We start from the raw sequence: 14,375 nt of genomic DNA on the forward strand, positions 1-14,375 counted from the left end.
TAAAGATATCTCAGTAGGTGAACGCTCGCATAGTAAGGTCAAGGGGTAGTACCCATAGAGTCCAGTAGAGGACGGAGCCTGTGAGATATAACTCTACTTTTGAAGTTATGGGCATCTGATTCATGAATATATGCCCCCTCATTGTTATAAAAAACACTTTCATAATGATAGTTATAGTTTAACAGTACAGCCAGTTGATGTGTTAAGTGGGTAAATGGAGCAGACTCATTAAAAATCCCACCCTCCCACTGTGGCTGTCTTCTCAAATCAATTAACACCGAAGGCTGAGGCCTGGACTCCCCAGTTAAGTGTCTGCAGATGCCTTACACAGGGAGCTACTGTGACACACACACACATGCACAAACACTCAGGAACAAAATGTAAGATATGGCCAGAAGTTCATTTTACAGGTCCCTTTATGTCAGGGAGTCACAGTCAAAAGTGGGTATGTATTTGTTGGAAATTAGCATGCTAACTGACTAGCCCCAGCATGTCCTGTCATACCACTTGTTCCTTGAAAGGCGATATTGAGTCATATTAAAGGTACAGGGTCTCTGTTAGTTTTGAGTTAAATGATTGGATTCAATCCATAATGGCATAGACAAGGAAACAACTCGTGCCATATCCCCTTCATATTGGAAACATCCTGTTCCACAAGCCTTCTCTAAATGCTCTTGAACACAAGTCACTGCAGTCAGAGATCTGATTCCTGGAGGTGTTTGGTGCCATCGTCCTAATGGAATGGTCTCCTCACTGAAAGGTAGACAAAACAAGTGTGGGGGTCGTGTTTTTGTAAAAGCAATTTTTACTTGGACCATTGGCCCCCATCTAAATAAGCCTTGGCAAGCTAATGCGGCCGTCACTACTGCTTATTAGATTCTCATTAATTAGATTTTTAATTAACTGTACCTTTAACTGTAATTCACTGCCAAGCCTTGCACATTGAAGCAGAACGTCTGCATTCAGGGAATAGCAGTTTAAAACCACATGACAACACCTTTCTGAAACCTTGTAATGGATTCTGAAAGGGTTGCATGAGCATGACAGGTTATTTGAACTCATAGAAGACCAGATCTGAAAAAAAGATAATTACTCAACTTTTAGATAACGTTTTTATTGATGAAACATTGGCATTCACATAAACGTTTACCCAAATGAACCGCCCACATATAGTCACAGTAACAAAAGCCTGTGACACACTCACAGTTTGCCAGCTGGCTGAGTAACATCACAAGTTAAACGTTCATTTCAAAAAGTTGCTATACAGTGTGACTTGGATGATCCACTGTCAGCACATATCTTTATAGTAGGACAGCCAGAGGGTTGTCAGCTGCTTCATTAAGGATCTCTGCATATCCAATTAACCACTATTTGGTGAAGGGACAGAAAGTGTCAGAGAAAGAGAGATGCATGAAGTGAAAGGATGTGCGGGTGAGATAAAGTGTGGATGCAGAGGGCTACAAAAAGACTAGATCAAGATATGGGTGGCTCTGGCTCAGGGGATGATTGGTAATCTACCAATTTGAGGGTCAGTGGTTTGATCCCCAGCCCCTGCTGTCAACATTTTGAAGGCCTTTGGGCAAGATACAGAAGCCCAAAATGCTCATGTAGGCATGTATTTGGACAAAAACCTCAGCTAAAATGACAGATGATTTCATACAAAAACAGGAAGTAGAGAAAATAACACAATTCAACATTACATTACACAATCTGAGTGTGAGACTGCTATAAGTGTAGCATTGTAGAATTAAGTATGGAAATAAAGTGAATCAATGTTTGACCAAAAGTTGCTAATATATTTCCAGTGCGGATGCTTACCATTAATTGCAGTGAAAAGGCAAAGAAAGCAGAAGAATTGGTACAAGCCAAATGTATTTCACCGACTGAGACCACCAAACATCGGTAAGCAAACATTACTACTTCATTACGGCAAAATTGCACTCAATTGATTTAGATGTGGTGAAGAAGGAGGAAAGGCATTTTGCTGAACCATGCACCAGTTTCTGGAAGCTACACGAGAGTGATACAGTGGACAGGGTAACCACCCTAGGGTAAGATAGTGCTGCAGTTTGATACGGCAGCAGCAGAGAACATATGCCCTGTGTAACACACACTGTACAGAGGGGAATCACAGCGGGTTTCTAAGACTGTGGCTCTGTCGATTGTTTGGAAAAATTGTCGGACTTCATGCCTCAAGTAAAAAAAAATTGATTTATTTCAGTTTGTCATGCATTTCTTTACTCAAGAGTAAAAACTAGACTGTTGCCCATAAAGATGGAATAAAATATGTCTTACCTTTTCTCATGAAATTATTGTGACAATGTTATTTATTCTTGATCGATAAAGTGTCTTCTCAATCTTCTTCTCAAAACGTTATTGATCAATCTGTTCCAAACATATCACAGTGAAAATTAAACAGGAATAAAAAGAGGAATGTGTCTCAAAACAAAATGATTCCAACTTTATGGGCAACAGTGTAGTATTTTAGACTTGTGATTAATATTGATTTATAACAGATTATTATTGTGATTACCACAAATATATTTGTTAATCTATTGACAGCACTAAATGTCCTTCATATCTTGGTTTTAGTGATATAACAATAGCACTTTTGCAATATTCTTGCCTCCAGTCATTTTTTTCGCCCACATGGAATTCAACAATGAAAGCTCAAGTCGGTAAGGGACATTCAGTTCTCTGCTGGCCAAAGGAACTGCTTCCACTATTAAAACTCAGACAAGAGAAAAATATCTCAAACATGAACGCAGGCTTAATAGTTTTCACGCAGGTTTGAAAACTTCTCATAGTACAAAGGACCGTTGCCAAGGTTGCAAATGACCTTTAAAAGCTGAGAGGTGACTTCCTTTATCTTGGTTCTGTATAATATCTCACTCAATAAGCAGATAAAATACTGCTTTTAATCTGTACTGTACATTTCAAATAGCCAAATTTACGGAGGTCATTAAATCATATTTATTTCAATTACTGGTATTTCTATTCATTTTAATTGTGTTGCACTATTACAGTATGGCATTTAGTAGAGTAATTATCAAAGAAACAGCCTGGGTAAATCCATACAGTAATTAAAAAGCAAGAAAAAAGTAAATGCACTATACTATTAGCAACAATTGTTCATGGAAGTTAAAAACGCACAGTGACATTTTATTATTTTATTGTTTATTCTTGCTTCAGTCTAGACATGTATTTCTTCCCTCAATTACAGCTAATGCTTATGAATGTGTTATGGATTGCTTCAACAATGTCTTAAATCATAAGCACATAAAGTCAGCAGAGGTCAACTCAAAGAACTAACAGGCAAAAAGGAGATTTTGTTTTAAAATGTCATGTATCCACAGCACTAAATCTTCAAACTATCAAACATATTTATGTTATTTTGATAATTAAATATCAATAAGAGGAATTGAAAATGCATAGTGTGGAAATGTCATAGTGACAAACCCGCAGAGAATTATCACTGGCAACGTTAGCTGCTAGCATTTCTAAGACAATTTAGCAGCTACAACAGATGTTTCCCTCTGGAGTCGGTGGAGGCCAAAACGGAGGTAAAAGGAGAGTGAGTAATAGACGTACATTTAACAAGAAACTATAAACACTATACAACTTTGCCTAAATGCTACAGTTCCTAAATATCTGCTAAAAAGTAACTTTTGACAGGTTTGCTGACATGTCAACTTGAGAATATGTTAAAATACAAGAACAAAGGGCAGAATACATGAACAGATGTATTTCGGTAATTATATAAAAAGACAAAAAGAAAAAATAAGAATAATATAGACGTAAATAAAATGTTTTTTACAAGTGGTTTTGTTAACCTCTTAAGCCCGGCGATCCCCCCATTGGACCCCTCCCACTTTTTTTTTTTTAGATAATGTCTCAGGGCTTCTTAAATTTATGAAACTATTAATGTGTAGCACTCTCATAATAATAATAATCTCAGCTAACTGAAGATATGAACCATTTTTAGCTAAAAAAAACACAAGAGTAATACCAAGCCTTAGAATTAGCATTTTGCGAAAAAATGCTAACTAATGCTAACGGAGTTTTGCACAGCACTCACTCTCAAAATGCCCTTATTACTTATCGTAACTGCACAAACAAGATATCCGATTAAAGCTGAGACTCCACATATTCCATACATGTAGTGTCATCACTGTACGACCCCGAATTTGCGGAGCTTTCAGCCAGAAAAGAGAAAGTAAACAACATCCGGTTTCAAAAATATTACAATAATTACATCTTACCTTTTTTGATTTGTGATCAAAAGTTGTGTTCAACGGAATAAAAACGCCGCTCAAGGTTAATCCAATGTGTCTGTGTCACGTAGAATTTTTTACTGATAATACATCATCATATTTATGGCAATAAACTGGGTATAAAGTTTTGCAGTCAAGGCTTGTACTTTCAGATGTGCTTCGTTTGTTTCTCTATTACCTCCGCAATGGTAATGTTTACGTAGATTTTGGAACTGCCCATCGGATTCTATTGGATCTAATGGTTAAGAAAAAGGTGTAAATCACTCAAATCGACCAATGGGTTCCATAGATATGGTCCTGCGTAAAGTATAAATTGTGAATGCCAGCGGCACACACATTACGCAGCAGACTCTACGCAGTGTTTACTACGTAAAGAAGAGGAATTGCAGCAGGACCCAGAGCGCAGAGCGGACAGCAGATAACGGAGCAGACTACAAGATTGGCGTTTAGGACTTTTGCTATACTTGCTCTATACTTGTAATAATGGCTTGCAGGAAAGAGATGCTTACGACTTTACAGGCAATGGAAATGGTGACTAATGCTGACAGCGATGCAGACATGTTACCTGTTGATTCTGAGTCAGACGACGAGGACCTCTTGCAGCCAGAACGGAACCCGGAGCGTTGTGACTCTGATGATGAAATTCCACCACGGGAAAGGTATGTAATCTCTCTGTTTTTATCTATTACTTAGTTATTTGGTGTACGATTATTCATATAGTTAATAAATAATAATACAGCGCTATAATAAAACTATTATTTTCTGCCTTGCTCATGAGAGTAACAGCTGGCGAAATTACAGCCTCGCCTACTGATTTTAATTTAACCATATATCGATCGTCGATTTCAAATGTGTGCTCTAAAATGGTGTTTATAAATGACTATTATCATTATTATAAGCAAGACAATAAATGGCAAAAATATGTAGAAAATAAACGTATTTAGTTGGAGTTTAGTTCTGTGGGAACATCATTTTTAGGAGACAGGGTTGGCATGTTTACTGCCAAGGAAACAGGAATTACAGGAATTAATCTAATCTCTTGGTTTTTCCACATTTCTTTTCAAAGTGATGTAGATGAGAATGAAATGGCTCTATAGTCACTAGATGTGTTGCCTTCACACATTCAAAATGGCATGTTTACTGCCAAGGAAACAGGAATTACAGGAATTAATCTAATCTCTTGGTTTTTCCACATTTCTTTTCATAGTGATGGAGATGAGGATGAAATGGCTTCACCACTGCCTACTTTCACCCAGCCCACACCTGCCACACCTGCCTCACCATCACATTCCTCCAGAAAGAGATCTGCACCAGTATTGGCCACTCAGCCTGCATCCAAAAAGCCCTCACTTCCAAAGCTACCATCGTCTGGTTTCTACCACCTTTCTGCAGCGTCAGATGCATCTGTCAACCAAAGGAAGCGTGGCCGAGGTGGGGCTCCCGCTCCTCAGCCAGGAAAAGGAAAAGCATCAGATAAATGTGTAAAACGCAGGAAGCGTGGCCGAGGTTCTTCCTCTTCCAGAATGACAGAAGAAGAACTCGGGTGGCACAACAGAGAGGAGAATGACCAAACACCAGAGCCACTGAATTTCACACCAGCCAGGGTCCCAGGCCCAGCGCTCGACCCCACTGTAACATGGTCTCCCCTCTCCATTTTCAGACTTTTTTTTAGCGCTTCAGTGGTTCATACAATCATTTCCAACACGAACGCCAACGGCGGTCAGACGGTCCAGCGGAAAGTGAAACAGGCTGGTGTGTGGCAGACTAAGACTGTTCCCGTTCCTGACGCTGTGTTGGACTACAACAGAAGCATGGGCGGCGTGGATGTGTCTGACGCTTTGATCGGGTACTACAGCGTTCTCCACAAAACTATGAAATGGTACAAGACTTTTTTTTACCATTTTGTGGACATTGCAGTGGTGAACAGCTTCATTCTCCACAAGGAGCTGCACAAGATGAGGAGTGACCTCAGCAGGACAAAGCCACACACCCAGAAGACTTTCAGGGAGCAGCTTGCTGCAGAAATGTTGGAATTTGGAACACATTTACATGTTTTTACTATGTTCCATATGAATTTATTTTAAAATAAAAACATCTATATTGATTTCTGACACTACTTCATCCAACTCACAGATGTAACCTTGCTTTGAGTAAAAAGATTATTAATTTCCCCCTTTTAGAAGTGAAGATATAGTCTTTGTTGTGTAAGTGGCATTTTCGAGCCTGAAAGCTGAAAAACAGGCTCAGGGCTTAACAGGTTAAAGAATGTACTTTTTAAAATTGTTTAGCTTAGTGTTAAGGTTTGACAAAAACTTGGCAAAAAACAAATAGCAGAAGTACATGTATGCTAAGCTGTGTGCATTATCCCTATAAATACTACGGTAAACTTTAAAATATATATAGAAAAATATTTATGGCAAAATATATAACAGTCCAGAAGCTAATCAAAAAAGCTTTACAAAAGCTTATTACCATATGCCAGCCCAAACTTTGGAGACACTGCCAGAGAAATTCACCTCTGTGGAAGTTTTCAGGGACTGAATGATACCTAAAACCACCAACATGCCGAACGTGCTCAGGGTTGTCTAAACTTACAGTAGAGATGATGCACCATTCTACAACTTGCACCATTCATATGCAGCCAACAGGCAACAACCAACATTTATATGCTGATGCATTTGCATGAAGTATCATGGCAAGAAGTGGGATTTTTGTTATGGTGTTTGTAAAATAGGCTGGTGCAGGGAGAAGGGCTGTGACTTTTCAAAGTTACTTTTATACGTGAAGATTCAAACAGAAGTTAGACCTGTACCTATACCTGCTAAGATAGGTCATTTGAGGAGAAAGAGATACATTTCTGTTGGTGGTCCAGTAAGTTAAAGATGCACTATTCAATGAGTACGAAAATGTACATCTATCAATAACACCTTCAGGGATAAAGTTACGAACCAACCACCGGCTGGTATTGGCAAAATAAGTGCAGACAGAAACTCTCAAATCAAAACTTCTAATACAGTCATTAAGTCCGAGTCGACACCTTCTTCTGTGTCAAAAAGGTTGACAATTTATTGCTAGTAAATAAGAGACCATGGCTTAGGAGTGGAAGTGTGACAAAAGCATGCGAAGATGCTTATTAGCAACACGTTTGCAGTGTTCAGAGCCTCCGATATAGCTGCTAGTGTAGCAATAGACTCAATTATAGTGTTATCACACTATAAAACATGAACCAATATGTAGAGGCCTTATAACAGTTCACGGAAAAACCTTTTCAGAGAGTCATACAGATGCAAATCTGCGCAATTTGGCACAAATTCAGAAAAATGCATTTTAACTTGCCATTACAATTTTTGAACAGACATAACAATGTGCACTTTCCCCAAAGTGTATGAAAGAAAAAAGGTCAGTTGCAGCAGGAAGCAAGTGGATAGAACAAAGTAAAGAGACTGTGCTGGATTCAAAGGTGTTTTACATCATGTTGTTTCACTTCAACTGCTCTGCCATCAAGCACATGCACGATGGTCTCTCTTAGACCTTCCTCATTGGATCATAGCTGTTTTCAATCAAAAAGATATAGGTTGCAGTCAAATTACCCAGAAGTACCTAAAAATCCACAAAAAATCAAAGGGCTGCTCAACACGCCATGAAATGGGAGATAATTAGCTCTAACGAAGAGTGGGATTAAAGGAACAATAAATATGCTTGCAGTGTAGTTTTTTTGGTGGTATTTGGTTGTCAACCTATTTTTGTTTGTGAAATGTTGAAGTGGTCCTACTGACTGTATCTTTATTTCTTCTGTTTTGTTGTTGTTGTTGTTGTCTGAGATGGGAATGTCATCTCCTATATGTTATTGTTATGTCCATGTTTGTGTCTTTAGCCTGTACAAAAAATAAATAAAAAAATGATTTGGCCGCCCACTTGCAATGCCTTCGCGGACCACTAGGGGGCCGCAGCCCACAGGTAGGGAACCGCTGCTCTAGATGATTATTTAGCTTCAATGCTTCCCTTGTTTTCTCCTTTACCATCAGACACACAAGACCATCCTTTATAAAAGAAAATGAATAATGCTGTTCCACGATGCCTGGCAGCCGCACCATTTAGCCCTTTAACGGGAAAATAAATATTGTGACTGAAAAATGCGGATCACTTAAGATGAGAGGAGCTTCAATGCTTCCCTTGTTTTCTCCTTAAGCATAGGATACACTGGACCATTCGTAAGGGAAAGGAGATACTGCTGTCCCACAATAAATAACGGGCGCAACATTTAAAGTGAAGCCGTTTAAGCAACCCGGTATCACGGAAAGACGTGAAAATGTCACGTTGGTCCCCACTGGGAGAAGTCAGGATGACACGATTTCACCTCCTCAAAACGTCACAACGACACGGTATTGTTAACATGGCCCACCAGTGGAGAAATACCCGGATGTTGACAAGCAAGCCTCTATCACCACTTTTGGTTCACTATAACAAAACTTTTTGTGGAGAATAAGAAGATTTGTTCAGGTCTTGCCAGGGAAATGGTTATATACTATTATGTTACTAAAGAGGTTTTAGATTGGCCAGTGTCCATGTAAAGTTATCGTCATTGTCTTTTGTTGTTCCCGCCCTCCCTATATTTCCTGAGATTTGAGACTTGTTGTTATTTTGGCTTGTACCTGTATATTCTGTGTTTTTTCAAGGTAGCATCCACAGGTTAATGTGGTGGCTGGAGCCGGGGGCCGGTGCCAATACGCTGGCGGCTCATTTCTATCCCAGCTTGGCAGAGCGCCCAGGCTTGGCAGCGAGCCGTACCTGGGCAACACAGCAGAGCGATGTGGTCCAAATACCAACAGAGCCCGAGCAGCTCACCCTCACATTAGCAGCCAGCTGATTAGCATAGACGCTTTGATATAGAGAAGCACACACTGTCATCCTGACATCCCATTCACTCTGCTACTCGCCTGAAGTCAGTCCAAATTCTCCATTTGGCATAGAAGAGGACTGTGAGAGTAACCTGGTACAAACTGAGATAAGTATTATTATTATTAAGTATTTGGTTATCTGTGGTCTTATTACAAAGACAGAGCCAGCCTTTGATTATTGTCCTGATTGGGTTAATGTTTCATAGTGAGAAGTGCGGCAAGATTACAATAATCTTTGTGAAGAACTGATAAGTATTGTATAACAATCATAATTATATAACAGATTGTGGCTTTTGTTAACCGCAGTGAAATGTCCAACATATTTAGAAGCTATTTAACACTATTTAACAAGCTATGGGATTATGTTCCCATTTAAAGTAATTTAAAACGGCGTCACAAGCGAAGCATGTTACCTGATTAGAAGATTTCTCAAGTGGACACTAATAGTTAAGAATACAATTGCCAACATTTATTAGATTTACCTAAAACTACAAAAGGTACACTTTTCAGTTGAAGGTTTAGTCAATTATATCTGAAGTAATCTCATTCACAATTGTCAAATCTGTAATTATAGTGTCTTTGTAGTTTACTTGGCTGGTAACTATTATCCCAAATCCCTGCATGCATTCTTCCTTTCAGGTAGCATACGGTGCGTGCACTCCAAGCCCCCAGGATGTGCGCTGGATGTTGAAGCATATTTTCGTAGTTGCCAAACGGTGGTATTAAACTTCTGTATCAGTCCATGGCGTCATTGGGGCCCAAAAATACTCTTTTACATTTACATTTTCTTACATTGGGAAAGATACGCCTGTAAAGCAGCTGATATAAAAATAATAATAAATCAACTACCCAGTAGGACCACTTTTATTGGCCTTACTTAACTCATGTGGGTCTAAAAGTTGTAAAATGTGCTTAAATCCAATAAGGTAAGGCACATAGGATGCCTGAGAAATTAAGTTTGCAAAGCACTGACTGCTGCTAGGCCTATTGATTTGAGCACACAATAACTGGAAGTGACTGAGACCATCTCAACATGTTGTCCACTCTCTCCCTTATGTGGACTGAATTGATTTGCTGAGTAATTATTCAGAGGGAAATGTTCTCCAACCCTAGTAGAAAATATACCCTCTTAATATCAAATCAAACCATGTTAAATGGTGACACTTTGATCACTAAATATGATCTTCACTGTAAGTCAATATAACATGATCAGGAGATATTTGTTTCACCTGAACTGGCATTTACTGTAGAACGTAACCAGACTATAATACTATTCTTTCATGGTTTATTCAGAACATGTGACGTATTAAAACCTTCACAGGAATAAAAGAACGTGTTATCCGTGTCTGTGCCTCTGATTCTGTGAGAGATAAAATCAAGATGAGTGACAGAGTCAACAGCACAGCCGTCAGTGTCATTACAACTCTTCCTGCCTGCCTGTGTTCCCACTCTTTAAATCCGAGCTCCGGCAAACATTGATGTCTCCTTAATTATTTGGCAAACAAACAAGTTGCTTGTCATCCCGTCTTAGTGGATCTCTTCATCTCCTTCTCCTTCATTCCCTGCTCTGTTGGCAGATTGCTGAATAATGGAGCGGGGCTCAGTCTACAGGCCTGTTTGTGTCGGAGTGTGTGGGTTTTTTTTTTTCCTGATGATGCTAACATGTAGATTGTGTGTGTATAGATTGTGGTGGTGTGTGGAGTTGATGCCTGAGGGTTGTCCTGGAGCTAATCCCTGGTGACCTGCTCATATGCCCCATAACCAACACACAACTGCTCTCATACTACAGTATAGAATAGATAAGGCAGAGAAAGGCAGATGAGGAAGAAAATATGGAGGATAGGGAAATAAAAAAAATCAATAAGCTCCTCATATAAATGATTTAGCTGGACGGTCAAAATATCACAAATACACACTGGATTTTCAGCAGCAGTTACCACATCATCATTTGCTAATGATACGTAGCAACCTTTTCAATAAGTAATGTACTTCAAGTCCCCTATATTTATATATCTGAAGTCCAGTTTGCTTGCATCTCCTTACATCATTCTTACTGAAAACCTTATGATAGTGACTGAAACCTATTGGTTTATAAAGTTTTCTCTATATTAAATCTGTGAATGGCAGCTATGGCATGGTTGATGGAAAATGTTGGTTCTGACAAATAAAGGACAGGGATTCTGACTAGTGCACCCCCAATCGATCCAATCTTTTGAAATGCCTACCTTATTAACTCTGGATTAGATGACATGACAGTTCATTTGCTGACATTGCACGTCCTAAGATCTTCTTGAAAAGATATCATAGTTTTATGCAGAGGATGTGGGCTCTTATATCACAAAAATGCCAATTAGCAAGTCCTTGAATAACTACAAGCAACAAGCGAGCTGTTATATTTAGGGGAGAATGGATAACCTCTCCCTATTATGAACTTGCATAATACATCACAAACATTATTTCTGGAATCTATCCAAAAATGCATTCATAACCCTTGACTTCGATACGAGGGAACCCCGAAGGGCTAAAATGCTAAGATTTTTCCCGATGTAGGACTCATTCCTGCACCTCTCTATTACCCGGAAACCTCATTTGATTAAGAAATGATCCCCCACAACTTTGTTTCCTGCGACACATTCGCATCAAAAGGCAAGCAAAGTCTGTATATTACTAAATGAACTGGTATTATCCCACTGGTTATGATGTCAAGGCTCTGTGTAACATGCTCAACATTAAAAACAACTATATAACATGTCCATGACAATGCTGTTTAGCAAGATGAGACTCATTGATCTGCTATTCAAACACTTTTATTTAGAATTATTGCATGGTCGTGGCAATATGTGTGTGACTAATCTGAAACACACACAAGAAAACAATACCAGGGTCATTGCCAGGGCTTGGAATAGAAGCACCAATTGATACTTGACACCTCGATACTCAATAATGGACAATATCAGCCAGAGGTATAAATTGTGTGATGTCATATGGCCTTCGCATTTTTTTAGTTTGCCCTCTTTGGTGTAGAAAGATTATTCCTTACCACATTTAACCTTGCAATGTTACATTCTTCTGGTTTTTCGCGTCATGATGTTGAATAAATAGCTGCTTAATGTTGCATAGTGCCCTTCTGTACGACATGTAGCGTTACTGAATGGTTGGACTTCGTCAAATATATCTGATGGGTTCCATCACCATGGCAGATCTTTTGTTTCCGTACTGCGTGTGTGATATGCAAATTGTGCTTCACCAAGCCTTGCTTTTAATGACCGGGAGCCCCCGGACATGCATCATTTTGCCGGTGTCATATGTAAATGATCAGTTGACTAACGCAGCTCTCTATCCACAGCTGCCTCTCATTTAAATGTCAGCTGCCAGTGATTCATCAGAGAAGTCAGGGGGGGAAATTTCACTTGAGTGGTAGAAGGAAGTGAATCAGACATGTCTCTTTTGCACACAGCTCAATAAGGGCTAATAAGTTGATGCTATTGAAGTGAGAAGTAATAGATGTATTGGGCAAAATGAGGGAGATTATTATGTGATCCAAGTCATGCGGTGGCTGGGAAATATTTGTTCTCTTCTTATCCACCCCCAGTGTAGCCTTGAACAAGTTGAAGCACATCAGGTGCCGCCTACCCACCACGTTCAAATAAAAGCTGAGCTATTTTAATGGAAAACTCATTCATTTACATTGAATTCAGAAAACTGTTTGAAAAGGTTAAACACGTCAATGTCATTTGAAGAAGCATTTAACTTTCTTCCTTTTTTTTCAAGAAAAGCTGTTATTTCATTCTTTTTCTTGCCTTTACCTCACATATGTTGGCTTCTACTTTGGATTTTCAAAGAGCTGCCCTCAAGACATCAGACATAATTTTACTGTTTACTACTTCAGAAGCAAAGCGGCGGCTCCTCACACGCTGTCGACTATTCATATCAACTCGGTGGAAACGAAGAAAGAGAAAGTCAAGCAAGATGGCGTGGTGATGAAAGAGGGTGAAATAGTTGGATTAGAGGAGGGAAATATTGGTAGAGAGAGAAACATAAAGTTTGGAGAAAAGAGAAATATGATGTGAGGTTTAGACAGAAGGAAAAACTGAATAGGAGATGTGAGAAAATGTATCAAGGAAGTGGAAGAGGAGTGTACCTGTCAGCCCTGTGCTGCTCATCCTCAGGCCATCTGCTCCACTACAACAGGGCTTTGCATTGATTAGCATGCCATTACACCCCTCACGTGGTGTGTGTGCTTGAGTGAGTGTGATGTATTAATGTGCGTGCATCTGTCTAGCTCGTGGGCTGGTTTGTGTTTGGGCCTCTGCATACATATGGGACTTGTTTGGCTATAATTACACTGGTGCATTGAGGTTTCCAGTTGAAGGCTAGTGGGAGGTGGGTGACGGCCCTGAGTGGAGTAACCCAGGTTACGGATCAACAGGGTTTCCCCCGGGGCCTTCACCCTGATTATGGCTATAGACATGTGAAAGAATTGCTGCCTGGGACTGTTCTCACTGTGTATCCCTGCATATTGAAACACTTGCCGAATTTGACTGCCTTCCTAAAACAATCAACAATCAAGGCTGTGTATTAAATCAATATTTATTTTTGCATGGAACGAGATGTGGCTGTAACAAAAAACCAAACCTGATGAGAATGTCATTCATTTTGAAGGTATTTTGTTAAGTCCTGAACACACAATCTGACATAAAAATGGAACTACAGTCACTACATTACAATTCTTCATAAGAAGGATGTGATATTTGTAAGAAATGTCATGGCAAACCATCCAATAGTCTTTGAGACATTTCATTCCTCTAGGCAGCACATTTCATGGTGAACAATTATGGAATTATGAATTATTATTATTCAATCAGATTAAAATATACATCAAAAATAAATGTCATGAATGTATCATAGCTATCATTAAAGCCACGGTGTCTTGCTTTAAAAGAGTTGAAACCAAAAAGGTTCATATTGATATTTTCTGCCTCTAATGTGACATGTCTCCATGCTCTAATGTTCAAAAAGCTCTTTATTTTTCTCATACTGCCTGTGCTGCAGCCCCTCTTTTCACCCTCTGTCTGAAACCAGAGCCCGGTCTGCTCTGATTGGTCAACCGCTTAGAGCTGTCCCGCGCCTTAGCCAATATGTTAGAGCGCTAGCCAATAGAAGTGCGAGTGATACATAGTGATGTCACTATGTTAGGGAAGAC

This window comes from Trematomus bernacchii, unplaced genomic scaffold, assembly GCF_902827165.1.
Source record: "Trematomus bernacchii unplaced genomic scaffold, fTreBer1.1, whole genome shotgun sequence".
Classification (NCBI taxonomy): domain Eukaryota; kingdom Metazoa; phylum Chordata; class Actinopteri; order Perciformes; family Nototheniidae; genus Trematomus; species Trematomus bernacchii.